The following is a 17,790-nucleotide window of genomic DNA, read 5'->3' as shown; positions in this document are numbered from 1 at the left end:
TTCCAAATGTGATGGTCCTGTGTTGTAGTCTATATAGGCTCCTGTCCTATCAACTTACATGAATCCAGTTAGGGAGGTAGATTTGAGGCAGGTACATGCCTCCCTGCAGCCTAGTTTCCTTATAACTGCAGCCAAGACTGAAATGCTGTTGGTGACTATAGGTAAACATGATGGCTTCCAGTTCAGCCCAAGAATGGTTAGCGTTCCACCTGCTTTTCCTGCTGCTGCTGCTGCATTGTTCTTCTAGCAAGAGTTTGAGCTCTTGCAGATTGAGAGAAACAATTCAAACCAATTCATATGGTCCTCCAGCAGACATGATCATTGGTGAATTTATATCCATTACGCTGGCAAACCTCAGAATGGAGAAATTTATGGAGCAGCCACAATCCTCTTCATATTCTGCTCAGTAAGTAGTTACTTATTTACAGGGAATTTTCTGTTGGGTCCACAGATTATTCATGACTTGATGAAATAAACGACTGCATCAGCTTCTGTCTTCGGTTCTCCTGTCAGCCTCCACAGGGTTCATTCAGATTCTTGTCCCACCACTTGAGTTAGCAGAAAGAAACTCATCATCCGTCTAATGCACCATATGCGACCTAATCATATCCCTCTACACCACAATGTTAACAATATTTTGCAGAGTTGTCTTTCAGGTAGTATATTCATTCTTGTGAAAATAATTAAGAAGTACATATTTATAGTCATTCAATACAAATTTGAACTTGATTGAAATGCTATTCTACTCCCTCTCTCCCCAGTTCACTGTCGTGTTTCTGTTACAGAAATACTGTATGATATTTGGGATAACAGCCACACTGAAGTGGAACTACCTACAACTTGATATTCTTTTAGATGATACCGAAAAATTCACCTTTTCATTGTGAATCTGATAACTGCAGTAGCCTCCTTTTCCCTCAAAGAGCAAAGCCCAGCAGTAGGAACACATTAACTGGAAAACAAGGTCCTTCATTGTGTTCAGTGGGTACAGGGCCAGAATCCTGTTGAAAACCATGAGGATTCCAAAGTGCTTAAGTGTGGCTCCTAGATTCCCCCTGCTTTTTGCCCATATGAGCCCCATCCACAACCCAGCTGAAGTTTCCAAGCTACTTCAAATCCATAGATTTTGCAACCCATCCCTATGCCTAAATTTCCTTGCAAGTAAGCCTTGTTCAGTTCCATGGGCTTTGCTCCACACCCCAAACATCCATCAGCTTTTAGTCCCTACAGGGCAAATCTATGCATGCCTACTCGAAGTAATCACCACTGAGCTTAGTGGTGTTTACTGCCAGGTAAGTGGCTGCAGCCATATTGCAGCTTAAATTGGATTTGTGTGAAAGGCAGTTCCACAGAGCCCAATGGGCTTCTTCTTCTCAAATCTTTGGGCTCAAGGACAGCTTTCCTTAACACACGTTTACAGGGGAGGAAGCAAGTTCCAATGGAAACTTGTATGATCACTGTTATGTATTGGTTTAATTTGTGTACATGAGTTTCTCTGCTAGTCCTGTAACTACCTTTCCCGCTCCTGGACGATTCAAATGGGTGCGGTGACAGTTGCTATTGGTTAACTTGTTAGCACAATTTGGATCCTCACTCTCTGTGATCTCGGTGAAGGCGATCGTCAAGAGGGGCTAGGGGGAAACACAAGGGTGCTGTGCACCCCCAAAGAAACCCTGGGTGCAGGGTTTTGGCAGCGCTGAATTGCGAGCTCCCCTGATAACCCCACCACTCTGAAAGGGGAGGTGTGGGGAAAGATAGGGTTGAGCCAAAGCACAAGAATCCATTGCTAATTCCTCCCCCCGATGAGAAGCCTTAGACTCCGGCTGTAAAGCAGTAACATTTTCAAAGACTTCTAAGCTAAAAACGTTTAATTGCAAATTTAATTTTGGAATTTGGCAAAATGACGGGGCGATAAAAAGAGGTCCACCTTGAAGGTGGCTTTATCTACTCTGCATGGGAGCATTCTGCAAATGAATTTTAGGTCCAGAAATACTGAAGGATTTAAAGAGGCTATTTATGTATGCTACAACAGCTGCGTGGATGCTACTTGACCAAAGATGGAAGGAGGACAATTTACTTACAAAAGAAGAATGACTGATAAAGATGATGGACTATGCTGAATTGGCAAAAATGATAAGAAAAATCATAGATCAAGAGGACAAAAAAATTAATAAAGAATGGGGAATTTTTAAAAGTTACTTGAAAGAACATTGTAAACAATTGAAAACATTGGCAGGATTTTAAAAACACTTACAATGAAGTGAGAACTATGATAAAAATTGAGATTTAAGAAAATATGGAGAATATGATAAGGTGCAGTTTGAAAAGAATATCTGGGGAAGCCACAGAAGGGTGGAGGGAAGTCCGGGGATTCTGAGAATCCTATTTGTAAAATGATTAAGATTCATGTATGATGAAAAATGTTAAAAGTGAAAATGGAGAGAGAGGGGGGGGTCATAGTCACACCAGGAAATATATAAATAAGAGAGTTTCTGGATATTATAATGTGCTGCAGCTACAAGAAATTTTCAAAAACAAGAGGGGGACCAAAGAGGCAGCTCTAAAGGTTTATTTCTGAAATGAGGAAAGAGAGCTGGTCTTCCATTTAGAGGGCTGGGGAGGAGGGAAGTGCGCTTGGATGAATCAATTTGCTCCAGGTCTTTTTGAGGCTTGGGCAACATCACAACACCAAGAGTACCGGTACATTTTCTTGTATCAAAACTCAGAGAGTTCTGTCATCAGCAGAGGGAGATGCACCTTTTGACAATGGTGCACCCGGACCTTTCCTGGACCTCTGTTGATCATTTCCACTTGCCCTGCAGAGCCAAAGCCACAGTGGAAGAGAGCAAAATAATTTCTACAGTGGTACCTTGGTTCTCAAACGCCTTGGTTCCCAAACGCCAAAAACCCAGAAGTAGGTGTTCCAGTTTTCCACTGCAGTTTTCGTCTATTGTTTCCATGGCGCCTGCACCAATCAGAAGCTGCGCCTTGGTTTTTGAACATTTTGGAAGTCAAACAGGCTTCTGGAATGGATTAAGTTTGGTGCTTTTGTTTTTGCTATTTATTTTGCATTTTTGTTTTTCAGGCTTTTTCGGTTAATTTGTTTTTGTGACTGCGTGGACGATATTTTTTATCATCTACAATACTGTCTTATTTATTTTATAGTACAGCACATTGATTATTGCTTTCATTTTATGGATCAATGGTCTCATTACGTAGTAAAATTCATGCAAAATTGCTGTTTTAGGGGTTGTTTTTAAAAGTCTGGAACGGATTAATCTGTTTTGCATTACTTCCTATGGGAAAGTTTGCCTTGGTTTTGGAATGCTTCGGTTTTGGAATGGACTTCCGGAACAGATCAAGTTTGAGAACCAAGGTACCACTATACCTCCCATTTCAGAAGAGATTCACCCCAGCCCAACAAATAATTTTAACCAGCCAGTTAGCACTTCTGCCTGGACGTACCTCCCTTTTCAGCATGTCAATGTTATCACACTCCCAGTATCAGTCAGCAAAGAAAGAACAGAGATGGCGGAGGAAGCAGCAGCAGCAGCAGAAAATGAAGCATTCCTTGGAGGCCAGATGTTATGCCACTGTGGATCCTGCCACCCAAGGCACTCGCCTCACCTTGCCACATGGATGGGCCAGCCTTGCCTGGTGCTACTTGATTTCTACATGAAACCATTGGGAGCGGTCATTAGGAAATCTGGGGGTGGTGCTCTCACTACATGGATGACACTCAGCTCTAATTCTCCATAAGTCCCTTCTGGCATAGCAAGGAGGGGAGGTTGCGGGCACTGGGGAGATGGCTGCTATCACCCCAGCCATTGGCTGTGCCCCGAGCGCAACACTCCCCGGCGTGTCCAACCCAGACGTCCCAGGGGGGCGTGGCTCACTGACTTAAGTGAGCGCGCAACCGGGGCTCAGTCTTTTTGGTTCCTGCCGCAAGTCAGTCGCCGTTGAGGGGCCTGGTAGGAATTTTCCCACTTGGCAAATTGGCTCTGGCCTGGTGGTTTTCGCCTACCTTGTAGCAACTCATCACAACTTTGGTTCTGGTGGTTAGCCATTGGATTATCTCTGAAAGGGTACAGGTGGGGGGGGGAGGTTGCTGCCATCACCTCCCCCTAAATGCTGAGGGGTACTCCCTTAAGGAGTCCGGGGGCATTGCCATTTCCGAAGCCATGGAAGGTGAGGGCCTAAGGCACACCCCTTATCGGTGGCCCCAGGGTGAGTTCCTAGTTGATCTGCATCGCAGGGCTCACCCAACAGTGGTTAACCCTTCCCAGACTGCCAGCACATTGGGCTGGAGTCGGATATAGTTGGTTAGATCCAATGCCTAAGCCAGGCATCCCCAAACTGTGGCCCTCCAGATGTTTTGGCCTACAACTCCCATGATCCCTAGCTAACAGGACCAGTGGCAGGGATGATGGGAATTGTAGTCCAAAACATCTGGAGGGCCGAAGTTTGGGGATGCCTGGCCTAAGCCAATACCTCTCTACATCCATACAGGGCCATCTTAAGCATATCTGGCACCCTGGCACCGTGGTGTGAAGATCCCTCCGGCGCCGCCCCATTTCCCAGCGCGGTTGTCTGGTGGGTGCAGTGCGTAGCGTGACTGCCACAGGCTCAGCCGCGCGGTGCCCCCCTGGCGGCCCTGCGCCACCCAGCCTTGCCGTAGGGCCGGCCCTGCATCCGTAACCAATAAAGTTGTGGCCTTTTATGCCCAGTAACCTTATTCAACGAGTCCTGTGTCTTTTTTTACTCCGGGAGGGATGTGGGTATTGCCACGCAACCATCTGAAACAGGAGAGGCCATACAGTCTCTGGGCCACTGGCTGGACACCGTGGATAAATGGAGGAGGAAAAACAAGCTGAGCTTGAATCCTGCCAAGACAGAGGCACAGAGGGTGAATAGTTCCCATGTCTGACAAATTGGTCAGTTGCCTACCCTGGATGGGGTTGCACTGCCCCTGAAGGAGCAAGTTCATAGTTTGGGGTTGCTTTTGGACCCAGCTCTGTCACTGGAGGCTCAGGTAGCCTCAATGGTTAGAAATATCTTTTACCAACAGCAACAGGTTAGACAACTATGGCCATTATTGGATCAGGAAATTCTTGGCACAGTAGTTCACGCGTTGGTTACTTCAAGACTGGATTACTGCAATGCACTATATGTGGGGCTTCCCTCATGCTTGATCTGGAAGCTGCAATTAGGGTAGAATGCTGCAGCACAATGGCGGACAGGAGAGCTCAGAGATATGTGCTGTCGTTGCCTGTTTGCTACCTGGCCAAGTTCAAGGTGTTAACTTTTTTTTTTAATATTAAAAATACACTTTATTAATGATTATTTAAGCAATACACTTACAAACATACACCACTAAGCAGAGCAGGGCTGGCCCGAGACATTGTGGCACCAGAGGTGAGCCCAGGGAAAAAGGGGTAAGTGAAAAGCTACACCAGGAACAAGGCGGCGAGATCTACCCCACAAATTGATGTGGAAATACTAATAATTAAATTCAATACAGTGGTACCTCAGGTTACAGACTCCGCTAACCCAGAAATAGTACCTCAGGTTAAGAACGTTGCTTCAGTATAAGAACAGCAATCGAGCGGTGGTGGCGCGGCGGCAGTGGGAGGCCCCATTAGTTAAAGTGGTACCTCAGGTTAAGAACAGTTTCAGGTTAAGAACAGACCTCCAGAACAAATTAAGTCCTTAACCAGAGGTCCCACTGTACAGTGGTACCTCGGTTTAAGTACAAAATTGGTTCCGGAAGTCTATACTTAACCTGAAGCATACTTAACCTGAAGCGAACTTTCCCATTGAAAGTAATGGAAAGTGGATTAATCCGTTCCAGACAGGTCCGCGGAGTACTCAACATGAAGCGTACTTAACCCAAAGTATGAGTGTAATTGGTTCTGGAAGTCCGTACTTAAAATGAAGCGTACTTAACCTGAAGCGAACTTTCCCATAGAAAGTAATGGAAACAAGAGATTCTGCAGATGTTCTATGAATGTCCTGGACACTGTAGAGCATATTCTCTTTCATTGCCCATTGTACAGTACGCTCCGTCAACGTGTGCTGTCCCCTCTTTTGGGTGGTCTGGAACCCCAGCAAGGTGAAAGTGTGGGATTCTGCCTATCTGACGTTGACTGCGGGGGTATCCGAGTTTTTGGTAGCAGTCCTCCAAGGAGCAGGTTAACAGGGAAAACCCCAGATTCTACACACACACACACACACACACACACACACACACACACACACACACACACACATATACACACAATCAGTCAATGTCGCCAACTGCTGCCTTTTTTATACATATTTAAAGGCTCTTATATGTGATTTTCTCTTTTATGGTTTTATTTTTAAAATGCCCAATAAAGGTTTGATAAGTAGTAGTAATGGAAAGTGGATCAATCCGTTCCAGATGGTCCGCGGAGTACTTAAACTGAAGCGTACTTAACCTGAAGCAAACTTTCCCATTGAAAGTAATGGAAAGTGGATTAATCGGTTCCAGACAGGTCCGCGGAGTACTTAAACTGAAAGTACTCAAACAGAGGCGTACTTAAACCGAGGTATGACTGTATTGGGAAAATGCTAAATTGAGAGAGTCAACTCAGCCTGAGTATTACTTGCTCCAAGGCACTTTGGTGAACCACAGAATGATGCCATACACAGCTAGAGAAAAGGGGGTGATTGAAGATCACCTGGTTTGCCCAGATGACAAGACCCGCCTCTTGGTCTTGTTGATGTGGTCCAAAGGATTTATATAATCACAAACATGCATGTATCACACTGATATCCCACCACTCAACCACCCAAGGAACCTTCCTTCTGAGGGATTCCAAGCTGCTGAGGTGCACATAAAGTTTAAGGAAGTTCCTCTAGGGGGCCTTAAGGATTAGCAGCAACACTAAATTCATTTATTCAGATGGCGCCCTTCTGCGTGAATATGGGGGTGAGAACATTGGAGTAGATTGCTGGGTTTTTGTCAGCTACTGTTGCACACCTCACCAATCTCCAAGCAGGGTGAGATTCCAGGGGTTTCAGGCGCTTACCCTGGGTTCGTGTTTCCTTTTGGAATGATGCACAGCGGAGACCGTGGTGCTTTATGATATATACTTTATTTTCACAGATATACAACCTGAGCCTACGATGGATCCCACAGCTTGGGATTCAAACAGAGATCAAACATTGCTCTGACTCTCTCTCCAGCTTGCTGCTTCACTTCTTGGTCACATCCCTGCAAATCTCATCTCTCCATTCTGGATTTGTCTGTCGAGGGAGGGGGCCCAACCCATTTGCCGTCTTGCCCTGAGCCCCTTAGACCCACTTCACCTCACCAGGAAGCGAGCTTTGCTTGATTACATTTCAACACTTGCTGGATCCAAGGATTAGAGGGGCCTGGCACCCGGCTCCCAACTCATAATATTACTACAATATGTCAGATTGACCTCTGCACCAAATGCAACTATTTCTTAACAAGGGTGACTTGGCTATAGGGGTGGAACAGGAATTCGCAACCACGCATTGGGTTTGCACACCTTGCACAAAGAGCTACTACAGTTGGTTAAGTTCCTCCTTCTGCAGAACTGTTACATCTGCAGGATCCCTTTCACCTTTTGCACCTCATGCACCAGGTCATGCTCATTGCCTACTTGCAAATTTCTCCCATCTCTTTCCTTCTGATTTGATGTGCCCCTCTGCCAGGGGTGCCAACTTGGGGGTGAGAATAAGCTCTTTGGGGCCCCCAAATAATTTTTGGCTGGGGCTGAGCTCCCACAATATTCAGGGGACAGAGGAGGCCGGGCGCCGAGACACAGTTCCCATGGCTGGTTTCTCCTCCTCCTCCTCCTCCTCCTCCTCCTCCTCCTCCTCCTCCTCCTCCTCCTCCTCCTCCTCCTCCTCTGGCTGCCAGGGAAAGAGCCCCTGGATGTTACTCTTTTTTGTGTGTATAATTTTTATTTTATTTTTTTCTATTTTACAATTTAGTATATTCATTTAAACAACCTGAAAATGTCAATAATAATAATAATAATAATAATAATAATAATAATAATAATATATTATTTATACCCCGCGCATCTGGCTGGGTTTCCCCAGCCACTCTGGGCGGCTTCCAACAGAAATATTAAAATACACTAATTTCTTAAAGATTAAAAGCTTCCCTAAACAGGGCGGCCTTCAGATGTCCTCTAAAAGTCTGGTAGTTGTTTTTCTCTTTGACATCTGATGGGAGGGCATTCCACAGGGCGGGTGCCACTACCGAGAAGAGTGGTAGTTGCCTGGTTCCCTGCAACTTGACTTCTCGCAGCGAGGGAACCGCCAGAAGGCCCTCGGCACTGGACCTCAGTGTCCAGGCAAAACGATGGGGGTGGAGACGCTCCTTCAGGTATACAGGACCGAGGCCGTTTAGGGCTTTAAAGGTCAGCACCAACACTTTGAATTGTGCTCGGAAACGTACTGGCTCAGAAACGTAATGACTTCCCTTCTTCTCTTTCCATGCTTCATTTTTCATATTCACCAGGCCCTGTTTAGGGAAGTTTTTAATGTTCGAAGCTGTATTGTTTTTAATATTCGGTTGGAAGCCACCCAGAGTGGCTGGGGAAACCCCGCCAGATGGGGTATAAATTATTATTATTATTATTATTATTATTATTATTATTATTATTATTCCCTGCATATTTCACATAAACTAAACCATTCAGTATTCCATCATTACATCCATCAAAACTTGTTTACACTGTTGAATTTATCTTAATGCTGCCAATGCTTTCAAGTGTACAGAATTCTCCACCGTATATTCAATAAACATTTTCCAATCTTTTTGTTCTCTTATTTGATATGTTAGGTCTGCAAGCTGCACGTATTCCATCAGTTTAAGTTGGCATTCTTCTTTAGTTGGGACCTCGCTCGTTTTCCAGCCCCTGGATCCTCCTCTTGGCACGATGCCAATCGTCATGCAGCATGTGGGACACTCAAGACATGGTGCCCACATCACCACTTACATGGCATCGGGAGCAGTCAGGACCTCTTCCCCCAACAGGAAGAGGAGGAGGAGAAGCCAGTGTTCAGGAGACTTGGTGAAGTGATGTCACAAATACACACACACCAACTATTGCGTGCATGATGTCACACATGTACACAACACCCCCACCCCCATTCTGCTTCATAAGTTCTGCCCTTGAGAAATGCCTTCTGAGGGGCGAACTAGATGCCACATTAAACGTGGTCCAGACAAATAATGTAGTAGCAGACACAGAGGGTCCCAGTTTTCCTCTGGACTTCAGTGCATGCCGAGAGGAGAGGGACACCTTCCTTTGTCCACTGCAGTCCCAACAGAAGTTGTTCTGCCAGAGCTGCTATGACTCCTAGAATGGTAGCCAGTGAGAGCTGGGACCATTGATAGATTTCCCTCTGTGATAATAGTTGTTTGGTGGGGTGATGTGGGACAGGGGGAGCAGAGCTTAGTCAGGGCTAGACCAAGGGTTAAAACTTTGGTTCCAGTTACTACAGGGGCCTGCCATGCTGGTGTTGTACAACACAGCTAATGTGGATTGGACTGGGGTGGTGGCAAGTTTGTGGCTATCTGAATGCAGCAGAAGAGGGAACTTGGCATCAGGACAAGCATATTAGCAATTTCTCTGAATATTCACGCAATCAAAATGTCTGTGGTTTTCAGTGGAATTTGAAACCTGTCTTTTCTCTCTTGATTTGTAGTCCATATATGGAAAAGTGGTTCATCTTTGTTCCCTCTTTTCCAGGCCCTTCCCTGGCCAAGTTCTATATAAGAATGGGCACAACAGCCTGAGACACCAACTTGCCACGGCAGAAAGCAGCACCCACCACCTCAACGGGACGGAGCTTGGGTAAGTTGGAGGTCGGGATGGGTGATTCTGACAGCTTTGGTCTCTTGCAGTCTTTCACATCAGTTGGCATTTTTTAAATTTTAAAAATCAGCATTTTAGTAAACTTCTACTAATTGACACATTTCAGCAAACGTTTCTCCTTTCTAGAAAGCATTTTACATGCTATTTTCATATACATATGCATTTTTACACACTGTATCCTAGTCATTGCATTTTCCTTCACCTTACTTGGTTGGAGAACTGCACTGCTAATCTGGAGAAATACATGCAAACTGGGTCGTATTCTCTTTATAGGCAAACTGGAACATATTTCCCCCCACGTTCCTAGTTGAACGTGGCCACCACCTCTGTTCTGACATTGTGGCTGCTGTTTCACACTTAGAGGAACTGAAATCAGATTTTTCACATATAAGGAAGCTCAGTCTTTGAGGAAATAGGACTCTAGGGGCACTCCTTAGATGCTAGAACTCATGGTAATTTGTTCCATGAATATTTCCTCAAAATCATGCAGCAGTTGTCTTCATAGAGATGACTCAGCCAGCCATGGTCCATCATTTTGTGTCTAGAGTGTCCTAAGGAAACACTACAGAGGAAGGGAACTCTGCAGGTAAGAGGATGGGAACAAAACTAGGATTGGTTGGCTCTGCCTGTCATTGACTCTGGCTCCACCTATCATTGCTCTTCCTGCCTTCTGCCCTACCAGACCCAATGGGCACCAGACTCCTACTGGTCCCGAAGGGTCATTGATCAGCACTAGGCACACCTGCACACTAACCTTATTTGACTCCATGATACTTCAACAATTGCCAACTTTAAGTTTTGGGTTCTCTCTTCATTCTCTAATCTTCCCATTTATGATATTAAGAACAGGAAATGCTGGTTTACTTCTTCGTGCTATCACCACATTGGCAATAAGTAAGGATAGGTTTTTTAATTTGCTGCACATTTCCTTCCACAAAAGGTCAACCAGAAGATGGGAGTTGTCACCTACCTTTGCCTTCTTGGTCTCCTGGTCTTCTATTCTTTCCCAGGAGGTGAGTGCTTTAACAATTATCTGGGAATTTCCCAGAAATCTTAATAGGGGCTTAGCATTTATGAAAACAAAAAGTAATTGTTAGATTTCCAGGTGATGGTAACCCAGCTACGGCTGTTGGAATACATAATCAGGCAATTGAAGATGGCTCATTAAGGTGAATAGGGACCTGCCCTACCAACCTCAGTCTGCCCTGAACCACTCCTCATATTCATATTGGCAACCAGTCAGGGAGTAGCGCTGCCTGTCATTGACTCTGGATCCATCTACTGTTGGTTTCCCTGCCTTCTGCCTCACCGAATCAACTGGACACCAACCACCTCTGAAAGCACGAAGGTTTAAATTACAGTGGTACCTCTACTTACGAATAACTCTACTTACGAATGTTTCTACTTACGAACGGAGCTCCGTCCGCCATCTTGGATGCGGTTTAGATAGGATTTTTTCTACTTACGAATTTTTAGATAGGGTTGCTTTGATTTACGAATTTTTTCTCCCAATGCATTCCTATGGAATGCGACTTACAATTTTTTTCGACTTACGAATGTGCGTTCGGAACGCATTAAATTCGTAAGTAGAGGTACCACTGTACGTCTGTATTCATTGCTCTAAAAATTACCTGTGCTTCCTCACTGGAATAAGCAAAAGTATAGGTAAAGTGAGATTTCACATTAAAAAGAGTCTTTTTACAACTTTTGTCCCACCCTCTTTTTCTTCCTTTACTCTTCTTTCCATACAGCAAGGGCCAAATACTGTCCCAGGGGTTGGCTGAAAGCACAGGGCAACTGCTATGCATATTTTGACAGTCCAAAGTCATGGTCCGACGCTGAGGTAAGAAGTTGTTTCTCGCCAACCAAGCTGTAGCATAAGGTATTGTTGTGGGTTCCACATGAGATCTTTTTGAAGAGGGCTATCTATGTGAGTTGTCCAGAGACAGCACCTGGCCAACATTTCAGACTTAGTTGATCACCCAACATGTTAAAGGGATGTGCTTCCACGGGAGCCAAGAAGCCTTAATTAACAGTCAAGACTCCTCAAGGGTGGCAACTTGAATAAAATAGGGGGCGGGGCAGTAGTCAGGTAAGCCCTGCTCTGCACAATTTATCACAAGAAATGGCACACACTCCTATTGGAATGCCAATGCCCTTCAACTTTGGGAATCCACCTCCTCAAATATCTTATTGGGGGGCTAAAGGGACCTTGGCTCCTAAGAGTTGGCTCCTGTGGTCAGGAGCCAAAATTCCCCCACTCACCATTAGGAAGAAGCAAGTCATCTCTCTTACTGAAAAGAATAATGGTTTGCAGTGCCAAAATGGAATGCGGTAGGTTTGTTTGTTTGATGATTATCTGTGTTGCAGCAGAGGTCAAGCTAATATGAATTCAACATTCCAAAGTGAATCCCTTCAGCTCAAAACTCTTTGCATACATTTAAATGCCCATTTAACAATCTCAACATTCTGTTTGCAAAGACTTCTGAATTTGGAGTTGTGACCAACTTTGGTCTCCTCCAGAGGATTTATTTCCTGAACCCTCAACCTGATTTGCCTGCACAAAGCTTACACAGAAGTTATGTGATATTCATTCTTCACTGAACACTCAGTCTGGTTTGCCTGAGGGGAGATTAATATTCATTCATTCATTCATTCATTAATTTTACAAGACTTATACACTGTTTGGTTTTAATAAAACCCAAAGTGATTTACAAAAAATAACAATACAACAACACTGTCACTAACAAACAGCTAAAAACAAGTATTTGAAACATTCAGGAATAAAATAGAATCAATGACAGTCTAAAAACCAGATTAAAATATACATCAACATTCTACATGTCTGGATAGCGCTGTCTAAAGAAAATGTTTTCAGAAGGTGCTTAAAAGACCTTCGTTGGCTCCCAGTACATTTCCAAGCACAATTCAAAGTGTTGGTGCTGACCTTTAAAGCCCTAAATGGCCTTGGCCCAGTATACCTGAAGAAGCATCTCCACCCCCATAGTTCAGCCCGGACACTGAGGTCCAGCTCCGAGGGCCTTCTGGCGGTTCCCTCACTGCAAGAAGTGAGGTCACAGGGAACCAGGCAGAGGGCCTTCTTGGTAGTGGTGCCAGCCCTGTGGAATGCCCTCCCATCAGATGTCAAGGAAATAAACAACTACCTGACGTTTGGAAGATATCTGAAGACAGCCTTGTTTAGGGAAATTTTTTAATGTCTGATGTTTTATTGTGTTTTTAATATTTTGTTGGGAGCCGCACAGAGTGGCTTGGGAGGCCCGGCCAGATGGGCGGGGTATAAATAATGATAATAATCTTTTTGATACATTGTAAACCACGTTGTGCACCATTTTGTGGGAAAGTGACTTACAGTTATGCGGGTGATGATAATAGTGGCAGAATTACTTGAGTGCCTTCTCTATTCTCAGATTGCATGCCAGAGCCATGGCCATGGGACCTATCTCGCCTCTATACTCACTAAGCGAGAGTCAGCCTTGGTGGCCAAGCACATCTCCTCAAAGCAGAAGAGAGAATATAATGTCTGGATTGGGCTCTATGATCGCAATGAGGTGAGTTCCCTTCAGTTACTCTATTCCAGGTCATCATCAGAGCGCAGTGGCTCCTTAGAAATGTCACCCCATCTCAATCATCTCCTAGGCTGTATCCCATAATTACTTCTCCATTATTTTACGTAGGGACCAGGTATGCTGGGTTCCACACCACATTAGCGGTGCCCACATATGCAACACATTGTGTCTCCCTGCCAGCCCCCCACAGTGAACATTTTGTGGGTGCCTTGGCACCCATGGCCCCGCATAGATGGTGGTTATGGTAGGGGCTTCTTCACTAACCTCTAGCCATTATAGCTTGCAAGAGCTTCCTGCTGAGCAACCGCCTCTGAAGATCCTTGCACTGAGCTACAAACCTCCTTGGTCAAATTAGCTGTTCCTTCTCTTTCCTGCAGAAACGAGATTGGAAGTGGATTGATGATTCAGTCTTTAATTACAACAACTAGAACCGATTGCAGCCAAACAACTATGACGGCAGGCAGTATTGTGTGGTGCTGCAGCGTATCACAGGTAGGGAAACCATTTGCATGCCTGAGAAAAAAGGCGTTTTCACCTTGAATACTACATTACCCTCCAATTCCCTCTAAATTTCCAACTTTTCCCTGGGTTGTATCTGATTAAATTGCAGTGAAAATACATCTGTCAATAGACCCAAATTAACCATCACTAATTAAAGTCTATTGATTTTAAGGGAGCCAATTATGAGTCGGATTTAACCCTCAACCAGGTGTTTGCTTGTAGAAATGTTTACAACTCAATTACTCTGTAGACCTGGCTAGCAGAGGTCCATTCATTCAGCATTTAGTGTCACTGACCAACACACCAGGAGGCTTCAGCTATAGCTCATTTGTATAATATAGTTGCATGTATTTAATTGCATGCATATTCATTTACGTATTATATTCTGGAAACTGGTTTTCAAGTGGGCCATGTCATATTAATTTCTATAGTATTTCTCTAAGAAGTGGCTAAAGTCAAATATAGAAACAAAAGAAGGCGCCACATTATAAAAGACCCGATTTTGTCTGCATATTTTGAATCAGGAGCACGCTTGTGAGGTTGAAGTCAGGCAACTGTCGGATGGGCAAACTAGGTGGGGTTGGTCAGTTCTGGATCAGTCCATCCTGCCAAATCCGGGTTTTCCATACGTCCGGGTTTTCTCAGTCATGTTTGGGAATCGGGGCTTGAAAATGGAGTCTGGGCAGCCAAGTGGCAAAATGTCTGGGAAAACCTGGGCATATGGCAACCAGGGCTATTTTCAAAGGAAAATGCCTCAAACATGCTTTAAAAGCTGGAATTGGTTTTCTTTTTTGGGGGGGGGAGTTGGGAGGGAGGTGTTCACAAAAAAAAGCTCAAAAAAGAAGAAAAAAATCTCAGGCTGGCCCTCACTTGTTCCTGGTGCACCTTGCAATTTCAATTTGAGGCGAGGCTGAAAGTTAACTGGGCATGACCTGCGTGCGCATTTGCCCAGATGGATAGCATGTGCGCAGGGCTGCTGCTGCTGCTGCTGCCAAAAGGAGCTAAGTGCCCAGGGCTCAGTGCAAGTCAAGAGGAAGCCCAGTTGGTGAGTGTCCCAAAGCTGCTTACCTTGAATAGGGGCCTGAACAGGGTTCAGGGAGGGAGGCGGAAGCAAAGAGAAGAGAAAAGAGCTCAACAGGTCAGTTCAGATTTTTAGTATCTGAAATATACCCTAGTCAAATCCAATTCCTAACCCATACACCAAACCACTTGCATTTGGTTATATAATAAAGGGCAAGAAGTAGTTACTTTTGTCATGTCTTGAATTTTAGGTTTTCTAAAGTGGAATGATAGACGTTGTGACAGTTTGAATACCTATATCTGCAAACGAGAGCTCTAAAGGAGACTGGAGTTCCCAACTCTACCTGCTTAGTGGATCTCTGATCTCATTGCTTCCTCTCCCATCCCTCAAAGGGGGAAAAACAGCTCTTCTTCATTTTCAAAATAACCTCCTCTACAGAGCTACCACTTTGTTCTTCCCATTCACTTGGAAATTTCCTTGTTACTTCAGCAAAATATAATCCTAATAAACTCGCTTATGTGTACTGCATTCTCTTTTCACTGCATCCATCTCTATGGCTCCAGTTTCAATACCACATATCTGAAGACTGGGGGAGGGGCAATTCTTGCACTGGAGTCCGAGAGAAAACAAGCACATTGTGCCGAAGGGGTTCCAGCCCAGCACTGCCGCTGATACCCAACAAGGCACTCAGGGCAACATGCAGGTGAAAATTCCTATCCCAAACCCAACTCCTTTTCTCAGAGGTGCTCAGCAGAGTTGATACTAAAGCTGGGATTTTGAGAGCTGGGGACAGGGGAAAATGTAAGTGGATCCCAGACTACCTGACTAGCTTCAAATCCTGGGATACTAAACCAGACACCCTTGCCCCAATTGCTCACCTTTGTGCCAGACATGAGTGATTTTGTCTGGCTGGAATGTGTACTTGAGCATTGACCATGGTTGTCTGGATGGTGGATAGAGAGATAGGAGTAAAGGAGCCCCTGACCTTTGCATGCCTTGAAGGCAGTCATCTACTGTGCAAAGACGAGAGTCCCCATCCCTCATCCTCATATAATATTATTTATACCCCACCCATATCTCCCCACCCCACTCTAGGACATAGCTGCCAAGTTATCCCTTTTTTTAAGGGATTTTCCCTTATGCTGAATAGGCTTCCTCGTGAGAAAAGGGAAAACTTGGCAGCTATGCTCTAGGAAGCTCTCAACAGTATATTAAAAACACGATAAAAGGTCAAACATTAAAAACTTCTCTAAACAGGGCTGCCTTCAGATGTCTTCTAAAAGTCAGATAAAGGTAGGTAGCCGTGTTGGTCTGAGTCTAAGCAAAATAAAAAAATTCCTTCAGTAGCACCTTAAAGACCAACTAAGTTTTTATTTTGGTATGAGCTTTCATGTGCATGCACACTTCTTCAGATACAAAAAAGTCAGATAGTTGTTTATTTCCTTGACATCTGATGGGAGAGTGTTCCACAGGGCAGGTGCCACTACCCGAGAAGGCCCTCTGCCTGGTTCCCTGTAACCTCACTTCTTGCAGTGAGGGAACCGCCAGAAGGCCCTCGGAGCTGGACCTCAGTGTCCGGGCTGAACGATGGGGGTGGAGACGCTCCTTCAGGTATACAGGACCGAGGCCATTTGGGGCTTTAAAGGTCAGCACCAACACTTTGAATTGTGCTTGGAAATGTACTGGGAGCCAATGTAGGTCTTTCAGGACCGGTGTTATATGGGCTCGGTGGCCAGTCCCAGTCACCGGTCTAGCTACCGCATTCTGGATTAGTTGTAGTTTCCAGGTCACCTTCAAAGGTAGCCCCATGTAGAGTGCACTGCAGTAGTCCAAGCGGAACTATTCCATCCTCTTTCCCTTCTGGCCCCAGCAACCAATGGCATCTACTACCCAGATGGTCATGTTAAGGACAATTGGTTAATGTACATTGCAATGGGCAGTGCTCCCCCCCAAAAAACCCCAATAATGTTTAGGGGTACTTTCATTTTCCTACTCTTATTGAAATACTGCCCCTCAATGAGGCCAAACTTAGGTTCACAAAATGTTTAGGGGTAGGCGTACCCCTACATAGTCCCAGAAAAAAAGCACTGGCAATGGGAGATATATAATGTGCCTTGTATTGTATATTGTGAAGCATGATTCGAAATTTCCATGAAGTTAGAGGAAAACCTACAGTACCTGGTTAATCATTAACAGAGCTGGGCCTGGGCTGTGTCTCTGTGGGCTTAGTCACAAGATGATCAGCTCACAGTCACATGAAAGGGATTGTATTTCAGGTCTATGCATATGTTAATTGCAGGCATCCACGTGGGGTGCCTTCTTTTAAGTTCTGTGAGCAAAGCTTCTGAACCACATTTTTGGACTGGATAATTTTTATTTCAATGCAAGAGTCTGTTTTGTTCTTCCAGTGGCTTCCACATGTGTAAAATCAATAATCTCAATAGGTCATTTGTGAAGGAAATGTTGCCCTCAGTTTTGGTTTCTCTTGGTTTTTCTCCAATCATTTCCACAACAGTTTGTGAAAGGTTTTTTTTTTTTTGCTTTTTTGACTGAGTCAGGGAAATTCACCAGCATTTTCACAAACATTTCTCCTAACATACACAAGTCGGTGTTCAGTGTTTCCCAACCTACAAAGTATTGATCTGAAATATAATATTGTTTTGCACATTATTTTCACCTTACATGATTTTTCACATACATGATTTTTAATGTGCTGTCTTCAGTAATAGTGTATGTGTATTACGCTGCTTGGCTGCCAACCTGCATTTCGAAACCTGGAGAAGTGCCAAGGTCT

Source organism: Zootoca vivipara, chromosome 13 (assembly GCF_963506605.1).
Source record: "Zootoca vivipara chromosome 13, rZooViv1.1, whole genome shotgun sequence".
In the NCBI taxonomy this organism is placed as follows: Eukaryota; Metazoa; Chordata; class Lepidosauria; order Squamata; family Lacertidae; genus Zootoca; species Zootoca vivipara.
The sequence above is the reverse complement of the archived record's forward strand: the minus strand, read 5'-3'. Positions refer to the sequence as shown.